A 13,888-nucleotide genomic window follows, 5' to 3' on the forward strand; every position below is an offset into this window, starting at 1 on the left:
TTTTGTCCAGCAAATTGTCCATCACATTTTAATTTTCTTCTAGAGAAGCACAGTTTGTTTCTGTAAATCTTTGTCACAGTGATTATCCTAGCAAGAGGAAAAAGTAATAAGTATGTTCAGTTTCTATAATTCTGTGAGATGCCTTGGGAAATGACAGTTAGAAAGTCTGCTGGTTTCATATGTTTTGTGTCAGCTTCTTTATCTGCAGCACCACACTTTGTTCTTTAAAAAAGAAAACAAAGAAAAGAAAAATATCATCCAGTTGAATCTAAAATGTTATGGCCAACGGTCTCTGTGTGTTCCATTCTATGCATCCGATGAAATGGGCTGTAGCCCACGAAAGCTTATGCTCAAATAAATGTGTTAGTCTCTAAGGTGCCACAAGTACTCCTGTTCTTTTTGAGGATACAGACTAACACGGCTGCGACTCTGAAACCAGTCTCTGGTCTGTCTGGGCTGGGCTTTGCAAGGGAGTGGGAGGGAGCTGATGGAGGACAGAGACATCTTTTATGCAACCCTGACCCCAACCTTTATTGTTCCTCCAATCCTGAGGCTATCCAGAGGCCAGTCTAACCCCTGGCATAAATTAGAGTAGCCTCGAGGTTGCTGTGTCTTACACTTGGCTACCCACGGCCCCCTCAGAGACTGCTCTGACAGCTGGGGGTCACCCAAATGTAAGAATGCCTTGGCAGCAGCCCAGCCCCTCCAGCTACCTATACTAAGGTTGTTTCCCTTTAAAAATATGCTTAGTCTTGTAACTTTCAGACAGTTGTATGTATGTGGTTGCTCTAGCTACTCTTTGCTTTCTTGCTCCTGGTGGCTCGGGGAGGAGAAGGGAGGCAACTGATAGAGGAGAGCAGCTCCCCATTGTCACTTGCTCACATTAGTCCATGCAGGGGTGAAGGCTACATTGCATCTGGCTTCTCTGCAGCACTTTCTCCTCCCCTTTAGACTCCAGAATGACACCTGACATTCAAGGAAAGTGGGACTCATTACAGCTGATGGCATGGCGAGTCCTGGCATCTCCTTCTACCTGTTCGCTTTTCCTGTTCAGGTGACCAAAGGAATGTCATGAGAGGAGAAAGATGTGGCTCTCAAATGGGCAACACAGCTCTACCTAACCTTCACCCCGTACACCCACACCATTACCACAAAGATGGCCCACAGCCTGGATGAGATCAGCTCATGGATGAAGAACAGCTGGCTGAAGCTGAACCCGAACAAGACAGAGCTTATGTGGGTGGGCAGAGGAAAGCATCAGTCTCCTTTGGCTGAAAGGCACACACCCACAATTGGTCAGTTCAGTCTGTAGCATAGGAGTGCTTCTTGATCACGTAGCAGCATTTGCAAGTAATGCTTTTTTCTGTCTCCAGTTGGTTAGGAGACACCCATGCCATATTGGTGGATGATGACCTGACCTCAGTTATTCACACTTTTATCACCTCTCATCTGGATTAAACCAATATGATATAACTGGGCATGAAGCCTTCAGTGCTTAGGAAACTTCAACTAGTACAGAACACTGCAGCACGTCTCCTCAGCAAAGACGCATCAAACCTGTTCTCCATTCTCTACACCCACTTCACAGAGAATTTTGAATCAAGTACAAGGTCTCAGCCATTATCTTCAAGGAACTCAATGTCCTGGGAGCCAGATGTATAAAAGATCCCCTAAAACTCCGGAAAGAAGACTGTGGTCAACAACTTGGCTTCTCTGGCACAATGGAACTCTTTACAGTATGGGTAAAGCCATCTGTGTGTGAGACAGAACTTCCTTGTGGGCTAGTGAGATTGTGAAATGAACTCCCACTGGAACTAAGGACCATCACTAGCCTCAAATTTCAAAACATTCCACTCACACAATTCTACTGCTGGGGAGAGGAGGAGAGAACAAACCCATGACAAATGTTAACCACATTGCTTAAGGCACTACTGAAAGGTGCTCAGATACTTTGATGATAAATGTGGTATAAGGACCTATAAAGAATAGAATAGTTGATAGTTCTGCATGTAAATTACTGACCAACAATAACATCCACCTTTTAAGTAGTGTGACAGACCCAGACCATACAGGAGTCTGGTAGAGGGCAAATATACTGGTCACTGGATGAGTAGTTTTCTGTTACTTGAGTGACCAGAGAAGGGGCTGCACTAGAGTAATCAGGAACCTGCTAGAACCAGTTAAGGCAGGCAGGCTAATTAGGACACCTGGAGCCAATTAAGAAGAAGCTGCTAGAATCAATTAAGGCAGGCTAATCAGGGCACCTGGGTTTAAAAAGGAGCTCACGTCAGTTTGTGGTGTGAGTGTGAGGAGCTGAGAGGGTGTGCTGCTGGAGGACTGAGGAGCACAAGCATTATCAGACACCAGCAGGAAAGTCCTGTGGTGAAATAAGGAAGGTGTTTGGAGGAGGCCATGGGGAAGTAGGCCAGGGAGTTCTAGCTGTCATGCAGGTGTTACAGGAGGCACTATAGACAGCTGCAGTCCACAGGGCCCTGGGCTGGAACCTGGAATAGAGGGTGAGCCTGGGTTCCCCCCAAACCTCCCAATTGACCTGGACTATGGGTTCTTGCAGAGGGGAAGGTCTCTGGGCTGTTCCCCAACCCACATGGTGAATCTCTGAGGCAAGAAAATCTGCCAATAAGCGCAGGACCCACCAAGATAGAGGAGGAACTTTGTCACAGTAGCTAACTGTTGATCCTTTTTAAACTGGGGACATAAATATTAGGCAGTATATGAACTTTGCCATGCATTTGGCTGGCAGTCTGAAGAATGCCTGTGTTATTTAAGAGACATCTTTGAAATTATTTAAGCTGACACCTTTGAAAACAATTCTGTTTAATGAGTCAATTCAAACTGTCATCGATTTTTCTGTTGTTCTTCCCAAGTTTTTAATTATATGGTATATTTGCATGGGGACAGATGGTTTTGGCTACTGAGTTCATCTGCTTCTCTGCTTAGCCCCTAATTGAACTCCTAATTACAACTGCTATTCAGTGGTGGGCAGCCATGAAATTGACAAGAAGCATGTCAATTTCACTCAGCAGTTGCTGTCTGGGGGAGTATATATAGTTTTAGAAACATCATGTGTTAGTGTAGGATAACTGTTTAACTCTGGAGGTCTCTGGTGTCAGCCAAGTTGGTGACTATCACATCACTAATTGTAATGTCAAGGGGTTAATGAGCAGCGGGGCCAATGAAGTGTCTTATCTTCACACAAATATCCTTCATGATAAAGTCAAGGGGGAAAGAGAAATGCAGGCAACGTATGACAGATAAGCAGAATTTGTTCTAAAAAGAGTGTCCTGTGACGTGTTCCTCCGGAGGACAGTAGGGCTCTAAAACATAAAGGTGGTCCTTACTGGGTGTGATGAAGAGACCTGATTTCCCATTGTCTTCTGACCATTTTATACTGCTGTTACTCCTTTTCACTTGCATAAAACTGATATGATGCAGTGGAGGTTCAGGTGCAAAAGCTACAGCAAATGAGACTGTCACTAGGGACTGAAAGCTAAGAGGATATTTGCTGGGCACATGTAGCAGGTGGCTTTTAAACCTCACCCGCACTTTTCTGTACCCACAAAGTTTCAGGTGAAGAAAGGAAGGCCAGGCTTAGGCCAGTCTAAAAGGAGGTCTGGGGACAGTAGAGCAAAGTAAAGCTGTGGAATTGTGTAGATGCTTTCAGTTAGATTCTGGCCCAGATCTTCAGTAGCTTAGCTCTGTTTAAATCAATGGAGGCATACTGACCCTTTAACACAGGCTGACTGTCCCATACTACTCTTGTTTTGGCAGTAAAGCCATCTGAGACTTGTGGTCTGCCACAAGGCATGCTAGGAAAGAAGTCAAACGGCCTCCTTCCCTCAGATCAAAGAACTGGAGCTGCTTGGAGGTGTCTCCAGCAAAGGCGCTATGGAAGAAGCCTTAGACAGAGCAGGGTGATCAAGAAGAGGAAACCCAGGAGAGGGACTAGTTGGTTTCTCTTTGGACTTTGTTGATTTCTTTGTCCCGTAGTTTGTTAGGATATGGGGTGAAGATTGAGAACAAGGTGGAGGAAGAGACCTTGCGCAAAAAAGCAGCATGGGCTTGAGGCCCAGACTAGGTGCCTGCGCCTGCCAGGGGCCCAAGAGCCAGAGCATCCCCCGCACCACCCCATGCCAAAGTGGGACACAGACCCAAATGAGAAATCTGTGCCCCCCACAGACTGAGGGGAAACTTGATTTAGTTACATTGAACTTTGGTCCCCCTACCAGAGGTGAGATGTTAGTATATGCAGAGGGCTGAACCACCTTTCCAAGAAAAGGAAACTGAGGCAGCAGCTGCATTACCAAGACAGCCACTGTTACAAGGACCTACTCCTGTTGAGCAGTATTTAAAACTAAGGTCCTGGGTCTTTGAATATATTTTATTCAGAAGGCCACAGAGGTTAACAGCTACCCAAATAAAATGTTGGCTGTCCAGTAGCCCTGAGGCTTACTGTCCATAAATCTCTGCAGCATTAACAGGAATTCCTGAGGGGACAAAGGTGGTGGAATGTACTGTACCTTCAGATAGAAAATTAATAGCATTCATTCCTTTTATAGATAATGCTGCTATATAGGAAGTCCCAAAGTACACTGTGTCTTCGTTGATTACATTTCCTGTGTAAGCAAAATGCTCATAAAATTACCTAATACCATTTTTCTTCCTATTTGTTTGTTGGCAGTAGCAGCAGTCCTATGGATGCCTGGAGGATCAGAGCAGTTACCTCTCCTTTGCTTTCCTTCAGTTTCCTGCTCAGCCTAATAGCAACAAAAATGAGTGAGGGCAAAGAAAGAGAATTGAGGCAGGAGGATGAGGGTTACCAAGCAGCCCTATCATTCACGCTACATCACCCTGGCTTGCCTCTCCTTCTGCCTCCATGTAGACCCATCCCATAACAGCCAAAGCCACAGGTGTGAGCTCCCTTGCTTCCCACCTGGAGTCAATACTGGAACACACTTTCCCCTCACCCGACGCAGCCAGATGCCAAAGGTCAACCTGCTCTTCATCTCAACTCCTAAGTATTAGAACAGCAACACTGAGGCTGTGCTTCCTATTGTGGTAGGTGGGAAGCTTGACTTCTAATAAATCAGGCAACACTTCCCTGCTCATTTATGCTTGTGGGCTCTGTCTTCCAGGTGTCTCTCTTCAAATGACGGACAAGATAAGAGCATCAGTAGACATGTTTGACCATTGGGTGCCACTTTTCTGCAGCCCTGTCAGCAGGTGGAGAAGCAGTTGCTGTTGAACGAATCTGAAGTGTTCCCATTTAGCTCTCCTTACTGAGCCTCTCTGATCTAAGGTTTTGCCATCTAGGCAAGTCAGATGGGTGATTGTCCTCAAAGGGAACAACTTTATTGGATGTTTTTGCTGACCTTCTAGGAGTCCAAGTGACTCTTATCTTGCTTTGAGGGACAGTCTTCCTGGCTTTCTGTCCTTCACTCCCTTTTTCAGAATTGGCTCAAATATTTTAGTAGATGGGTCTCAGGTGTAGTATATTTCACACTATCCATATTGATCATTACGCATCAAAATAAAAATGGATCCAATGTGACTTATTTTGTGTAACTACTTTTGTCCAATTTGATTAATAAACACATTTCTTCTGACCTCTGTTATAAATCTGTTACAAAACCTCTTCAAGACACAGACCAATACATATACTAAGCTACTTCCACTGTTCTTACATTTGTTTGCTGTACTTTTTGCTCCAGCGCTCCTCGTTGCCAAGAGCTATTCAATACAAACCAGCAAACTGTAGGCTGCTTTAAAAAAGGCTGAAACTGTCAAGATTTCAGAAGAGAAAAGTGTCTGCAATTCAAGTTTTTAGCATGTGCTGATTGAAAATGCACAGGTTCCATTTCAACAGTTGGGTTGTTGGACAGTGATGCATAGGGAAGCCAAGCCCCATTGAGCAAAACCCAAAAGGGTATAAAAGTACTTAGCTAGACTTGGAAAGTGTAAACCATTCTCTGTCTGCTTCAAAGGTCAAACCAAAAGCTGAAAGGCATCCGCTAATGAAAATTCAAGCAGAAACTGTTAAGAAATGGGAAAAGGAGATATATGATGAGACTGGACATCTCTTGAAAGACTCTGAGAGGAACTTTGACTTTCACTGACATTCTGGCATTAAGCAGGCCCTTATGTTACTAGCTTTACCCGTTACTTTGGGGTATGCTCATTTATTAGGGTTACTCTTCTGGGTCAGGGTTCTGTAATTCTATCAATGTACTGCTTGTGTCACTTGTGTTCTCATACGGCACTCTACTTCTCCCTTCTGCAAGGTCCCTCCCAATGGAGCTATCCTGCAGGACCTAAGTTCCCTAGGGCTGGGTTCTTCCAGACCCAGGAACACGAACACACACACAGAACGTGTCCAGGGCTGGTGCTACTATTAAGGTGAACTAGGCGGTTGCCTAGGGTGCCGAAAAGCGGTGCCCCCAATTTTTTTTTTTTTACAGCGTTCCTACACCCCCTCTCCGAGCACGCAGTCGCCGCTCCACTTCTCCCGCCTCCCAGGCTTGCGGCGCCAATCAGCTGTTTGGTGCCACAAGCCTGGGAGGAGAATTAGAGCAGGGGCAGCGTGCTCGGGGAGGAGGCGGAGCAGAGGTGACCTGGGGTTGGGAGCTGCTGCACGGCTCCCCAGGGGTGGGAGCTGCCGCGGGGGGGGGGTGCCTCAGGGCAGAGGGGGAGCTGCCGCAGGGGGGTGCCTCAAAGCGGAGGGGGGGGGTGGGGAGCTGCTGCAGGGCTGGGGGGGGGCGCAAGGTGGAAGTTTTGCGCCCTAGGCAAAAATTCCTTGCACTGGCCCTGAGCATGTCTGAGAGGACTGGGTTAATCAGCTGACCCCTTATATGTCCTTTGACTCAGTAGGCTGGGTCGAGCAGCACTTCCAAGCTGTCACCCTCATATGCCCTTGGACTCAGCAGATTGGGTTGAACAGCACCTCCAAGCTGTCACCCTCATATGCCTCAAGTTCAGCACGTCCCTACCCCCACTTTCACGTTACAATTGTTCTGGTAGTAACTCACTTGATGAGCAAACCCCACAGGATTTTTGGGTGCTGCAGGGACTTTAGTTTAGGTATGAGGAGTGTTGTTGCAGAGTGAATGAGGAAGCCAAAAAACACCCACAAGGGGGGAGAGAGCGAGAGAGAAGCAACCAGCTTAACCATGAAAGTTATTTATTGCCAGGTAATAACCATAGGGGAACCAACCAACCAATTATAATATTAAATCTAACTTAAATTTGATTCTAAAAGTCAAGTTTAGAAAACTATAACTGATCACACAGGTCAGGGTCAGAAGGCTATACCTGGAGAGAGAGAGTTAGGTTCTCACCACTCTGTGAAGCTTGAATCGATCGGGAGTCCCAGATGGTGGTGGTATCTGAGGGTCTGGAGTGCTGGAGACAAGCAGAGTCCCGAGCACAATCAGTCCGGAGAAGATGAAGTCCCAATGGAACTGATGCAGATTTTGGAGCCAGGCACCAGAATATTACTTGAGCATGGGTAGGGAGTTTGGTAGGGAAAGAACAGTGGTTCAAGGGAGAACACTATATTTGCTTATGGGTAAACTGATGGCTCAAGGGAGTATATCAAAGTTGTTTTGTTCAGGCTAGACAATAGGAACTGCTCATTCCTGGCTATAGGTGGTGTTCCTTCGAGGGAACTCACAATGCAATTAGGCAGCTTCAGTATTTTGGATACCAATAAAGGATTTATTACTAGAATTGGTCTGATAACTACTGAGCTGGGTGTGTTCAGGTGTGGGTTCATTCACATCTGGAGCAGAGATCCCCCATCATGCAGTGCTTCTCTGCTTTTCTGGTCCCATAGTTCAGTGCGGTTCTTGCCTTGGAATCTCTGTTCTCCATTCTGTCTGTTAATGGAGATGCCTCCCTGTCCCATCTTCAATGCAAATGAGGCTAGGGGCATTTCCTTAATCCTCTCACCCTTGTCCTGAGGAGTTTAGGTGTGTCTTCCACCACCTTTTCATTGCTTTTTGTAAGTCTTTCTTCTGATTGGTTTACAAGCAGAGGCTGTGTGGGGGAGGTCTTTTGTGAGTCAGATAGGCTGGGTACTGCGCCCTGGTTCCCCAGGAACACAGAGTTGACAGTTAGCACTTGTTAACTATTTAACAGGATGCCTTTCTAAGTCACAAGCCCTGGTTCCACTATAGTCTATGGTCTGGCTCTGGAAGCATCTGAGAATAGTTTCAAGAAGAATCCTTTGCCTGTTCAAACACAATAAAATAGTTAAACATAAACACACATGTTGCATGCCCTTATGCCCCAAGAACTAGAGAAAGCATTTAGGTTGTCTTGTTGTGTTTTGAAGGATCAGCAACAATCCCCATGCAAGCCACGTGCAGTGGGAAGACGACTCTCTCTCCCTTCAGTTGAAGGTTTTCTTTGCAATGCAGTTTGTCTTATTTTTGGCAAAGATCAGCATTTTTGTTCTGTACATGTGTAATGCTTGCTACACCCAGGGCAGAAAAAAGGAGGCTGTGGAAGATTTTTACACTATCATAAGCCACTGAAAAAACAAAAGTTTTTTCATCTGCTCAGTGCAAATGTTTGTGCAAAATAATTAGCCAAAATGATCTGTTAACTCAAGACTGTGTGAACTTTTCTTTTTTCAGCTCTTATCTGTTCATCAATGGGCATGTTTTCATCAGCGTGTGAGAGTGTTTTGGCCGTGAGGAAGGCTGAATTGCTATTTTGCATGGTTGGCTTGTGAAACGGAAATATGCACAATGTGACATGGCATGAAAGAAATTGCACTGAAATGTGGCTGCACTTTGATGAATGGGTTTTTCATTTGGTGGGTACTTTATGAATATTACCACAGTCCCGCTTTTTTGTAAATTCAAGTGATCATGGCTGCATGTATTATACCCTTTGGCATAGACTGGCAGAGCTACTGATGCCACATCATTCCAGATGGGCCATATTTCTGCAGGAGAGACTGCTGGCAGTAATGTTTCAAACTGAAGCAGCACCTCTGACTGACAGACAGTACAGTATGTACTGTATTTATCTGATTATCTCTACTTGGAATCTGGGCAGACAAGACTACAGCTGCATACCACCAGCAATCATCATCCATCCATCCAGTAATTGGAGTTGAACTCACAATCTTTGGTGTCAAAGACACAGGCTTCTATTTGCTGAGCTGCCCCATAGGTTAAGCCAGAGGATAGTACGCGACTACTCTATGCAGAAGAAGGCAATGTTGAGCTCACACAAGCCAATATAAGGCATTAGAATACCCACAATTTCATTAAAAGCAGTGCATTTATTTTAATAAAAAGTTGGTGTCTCCCAAGTCCTAAATTAAAAATAAAAACCCCACCAACATTCCATGAATCAGAGAAAGTAAAAGGATCGGTGTCTAACTGTTGTAAAGGGGGACAACGATGAGATTGTGCATCTGTTATTTAGAATTTGGGGATTTGCACTTTTGAAGATATTGAATGTTTTAAAGGTTATATGTAAAAGGGAAAGTCACTAGAGGACAAGGGGTTATGAGGAGGTATGACCCAAGGACCTTGTGATGCCAACTGGCAGAGGGCACAGAGATACACAAGAGTTACAGGGATCCCCTAGGTCTGGCATCTACCTACTAGTCTGTCAAAGAATGTCGTGCAATGTCTCTAACAAAAGCCTGTGTTACACGGGTCAGCACACTCATTGTGAAATGCATGTATGGGAAATATATGAAGAGTTATGTATATATATACTAAAAATTAATGTTCTCTAGGTTGGTGTTAAGGCAAGTCACTGAAAGGTGATCCACATCCCCTGTCAGGCAGGGGCAAAGAGGCACTTATCTCACTCTGGATGGGCAAATGCAAATTAAGTATTGCATGGTTCACAATGGCTGCTTATTTATAGTCTGAGCAAAATGCTAATTAATAGATAGCCATGGCTAGAGGAAAAAACAAAACCAGCAGGGGTTACCTTGTTTTAGGAGTAAGAAAATGAACTTTTGAAACTATAGCTAGGGTGCAGAAGACGACCCAGGTATACCTTCAGTCTGTGAGGACAAGCCACCTGATCTTATGAGAAGGGTTCTCAGCCCGGGGTTCTGATTGAGAATGCTGGGAAAAGGAGTTGGGGTAAGCTATCGTGTAGGAGATGGGGGCATGTCTTGTGAGTTAAGTTAATGCTCTAGAAAAGTGTGTTATGATTTTATTTTGTATGTAACCATTTGTTTCTAGTAGTCTTACTGGCTATCACTTGAATCCCTGCTCTTTGATCATGAACTTATTCTTGTTTTCACTCTTTCTGTGTGCATATATGTGCTGTGTGTTGTGCAGAGTGGAGATCCTGAGTGGAACACTGCAAGCTGGAGTGCACTGTTCCTTTGGGAGCAGCGAATCTGGGAGCTCAGTGACAGATCAGAGGAACAGGGGCTGAGGATCCTGCAGAGGGTCGCCTGGCAGACTCGGGAGTTGGTGCACGCCTATCGCTAACCTGTACGGAGCGAGCGAGACCTGGGGATACCTGGAAAGCTGCGCATGTGCTGCCAGTGGCTGCTGGTTTCAGGCAGCTGATCCACACCAGCCAGACAAGACTTCCTCAAGGAGTAGAAGGGCACCCCAGAAGGCAGGTGGTGGTGAGGCACCTCACAACCCTGGATACCCCGGGAAGCGTCACAGTGGTGTAGTCAGCAGGATATACACCCAGTTTGCTGGTTAGCTAAGCGTCATGCTCCAGGCACTTATATACCAAATACTGTAGATACTAAGAGATTCACAAATGAGAAGGTTGGGAACAGGTGCAGAAAAGGTCATGGTTTATTGTTTTCTATTTATTTTGAGTAAGGGAATAAAGCAGCAGAAAAGGCAGGATGAGCAAAGATGTGTATGCTAAATATACCAAAAAGTAGTTGGAAGAGTTGTGTACAGAGTGCTGCTTGTGCAGAACGAGTGTGGAAGGGATGAGAGCCCTGGTTGTGGAATGACAAGCAACATGAAGGGCAGCCAGATTCTTTGAGGTTGTCTACGGACTTGGAAAACCAGCCTGACCCAATTCTTGGTAAGACAGCCATGAAAGTCAGACTGGCTGAGATAGAGGTCCAGAAGATGGCAATAGCAGATAGAGGAGGCAGAGAAGCAAAAGTGGAAGGCAGAGGAAGCAGCCCTAGAAGTGGCCCACCAAGAGCACTGGAGCTAGAAGACAAAAAAGCATGAAACCCGAGAAGCAGAAGCCCTAGAAAAAGTTAAGAGAGACTTTATGCCCTGAGCAGATATGCCAAACCTGCAGGGGGAGGGGAGGGGGATGCAGAAATTGGGCTTGTTTTTGGCTTAATTGGCTTGTGAGTTGCTTGTTGGCTAGTTTTTGGCTTGTTGCTTGTTGTAGCTTGTTGCTTCTTTTTTTTTTTTTTTGATCAGCTCCCGGCAGGCAGGGGCAAGGGAGGCAAGCAAGGGCAAGGGGCAAGTGGGGGAGAGAGTTAGGGGTGCACAGCGGGCCCACCACAGTCCCAGACTGCACGCCAGGGGATCTAATCACATAGAGTGTTGGGGTTCTTAGGGATTGGCTTGTTTTGGCCTTGTTTTGAAATGGGATTAGCTTGATTTTTGGCTTATTGTGAAAGTTGGGTGCTTATTTACCACGTGAAAGTTGGCAACTGTGGTCCTGAGCATGCTGGCCTTACAAAAACTGATCTCTCAGCCTGTGAGTAATCCTGGTCAGGGGATCACACAGCTGGGCCAAGCTGGGCCCAAGTTTCAGAGAGACTGATTGCACTGAAGTATATCTAACTATCTTCGAAAGAATATGCAGGGTACATAAAATCCCTGGTGGCTAGAGAATGACTGTCCTAATTCTCAAACAGACTGAAGAAGCTTTGCAAGTATTTAATGATGTGGATGTTAGTGATGTTACGAAATATGTTTAGTTCCAGAAGTCTGCGTTAAAAAGGTTTTCAATTACTCCAGAGGCATGTCGCCTCTAATTCAGAAACCTCAAAAAGGTTGTTAAGTGAAGTCCTGGGGAAAATGTGCACAAAATGTTGGATTATTTGAGCAAATGGATAAAGGGTCAAGGGGATAAGGACGAGGTGGTAGATCTGTTTTCTCAGGAGCAGTTCTCTGAGGTTTGCTCTAAGGAAGCGCGAGCTGCTGTGTGGGAGAAAACGCCAGCCTCAGTGGAAGCAGCTGCTGCAGCAGCCGACTAGTACCGTACAAGTGAGACTATTTCAGGAGCACAAGTCCCAAAGGGCAGGGCACAATCCTGGCATAAAAGAGAGTTCGTTCCAGGGAAAAAGGAGGAAGGAGAGGAAACTAAATCCACACCACCCCAGTTCCAATCACCTTCTCGTAACCCTAATGACTGGACCTCAGACCAAGAGGAAGGCCGAAGAAAGCGTTACTTATGCGCGTCACTTGATCAAATGAAAAGGCAATTCCCTAAGTGTGGGGTCTAAGTTCAATCTCCTCTCTGTTCAGGTGAATGAAGCTACCCTTGAGTCAGAAGCTTCAGTAGTGGCAGAGGAAGTTCTGGTTAACTTTGTCAGGCGAAGATAATGGTACAGTGTGCCAGGGGTGGTGAGACACTGGTGTTCAGATTTCCCTGGTCAGGGGGGATGTGATTCGGGAGAATGCTATGTTTCCTGGAAGGAGGTGAAACTACTAGCTTTAGGACAGTATAAAACCACAGTACTTTTGGCTGGCATTGAACGGAAGTGGGAAGGTTTAAGGAGTACTTAAGAATTTACCAGCTGATGTGTTGGCTGGGAAGGACATACTATTGCTGCCCAAAGCAGTTAATATTGAGGCCCATAGTAAAAGGGAATACCTCCCTGAGTTCACAGTGATAACCTCAGAGGAGGGAAAGGCAGCTGAGAGGGAAGGAGAAGCCCCTGCCCCTTATCAGCAGGGAATGTCCAAAAGAAGGAGGAGGAGGAATCTTTGACTCTGCCAGTGACAGCAAACAGAGTTTGCTGCAGAGCAAAATGCTGACAGTATTCTAGAGAGCAGTAGAGAAACCGTCCACAGTAAGAACCCAGACAGAGAAAGCCAGGGGGTGGTTCTTATAGAAGAGGGTAGGCTGTACTCGGAGGCCCTGGTGAGGAAAAATAGAAAGTCTGAAAACCCTACAAACAATTGATTAGGCCCTCAAAGCATCATGTGGAGTTAATGTTATTAGCCCATGATTGGTCTTTTGCAGGACACTTGGGAAGACAGCGGACATTGAAAGGTTAAAGAACATTTTTTATTCAAATATTCAAAGTGAGGTAAAGGATTATCACAGGTCTTGTTACTTATATCAGAAGTGGAAAAGGCCTGTAGGATATCTCCAGGAAAGGAAGCATCACAGGAGGCACAATGAGGGCAGTGACAGACCCTGTCTGTGAGCCTCATTAACCATGGTGTGCTTTAAGCCACACAGAAAGTATGGACTCAGGTATCTCACTGGTTCCTTTTGAAAGGCAGATGCCTCAGAGAATGCCTGTGGAAGCTGAATCCAGGCAGTAAGCAGCATAGAAGGACTTAATGGCTGATGAGTCTCTGTATCTCCTACATGTCAATGAGTTGCGAGAGCCCAATAGTGTACTCTCCTCTCACAAATGGGTGGTTGGGATTTCTGATTACCAGCAAGTTCTTTGGGGGAGGTCACATGTCAGAGGCACCCTGGCCTGGAGAAATATTTTTTTGTGATACGTGACATAACACCCTTTTCACCGTAGGACATGCTATTGCCACATTTGCATTCCCATTGTACTAGCTCAGTTTTAACTTCCTGGAGCCCAGTTTGGTGCATCATCTTCAACAGATCTTTTATTAACCCACTGCTAGATGTCTAGGTTTAGCAGCACTCACTGAGGCTTCCCGTTGATATTCCGTGGTCATATGTGAGATGGAATTTG

Source organism: Malaclemys terrapin, chromosome 3 (genome assembly GCF_027887155.1).
Source record: "Malaclemys terrapin pileata isolate rMalTer1 chromosome 3, rMalTer1.hap1, whole genome shotgun sequence".
NCBI lineage: Eukaryota > Metazoa > Chordata > Testudines > Emydidae > Malaclemys > Malaclemys terrapin.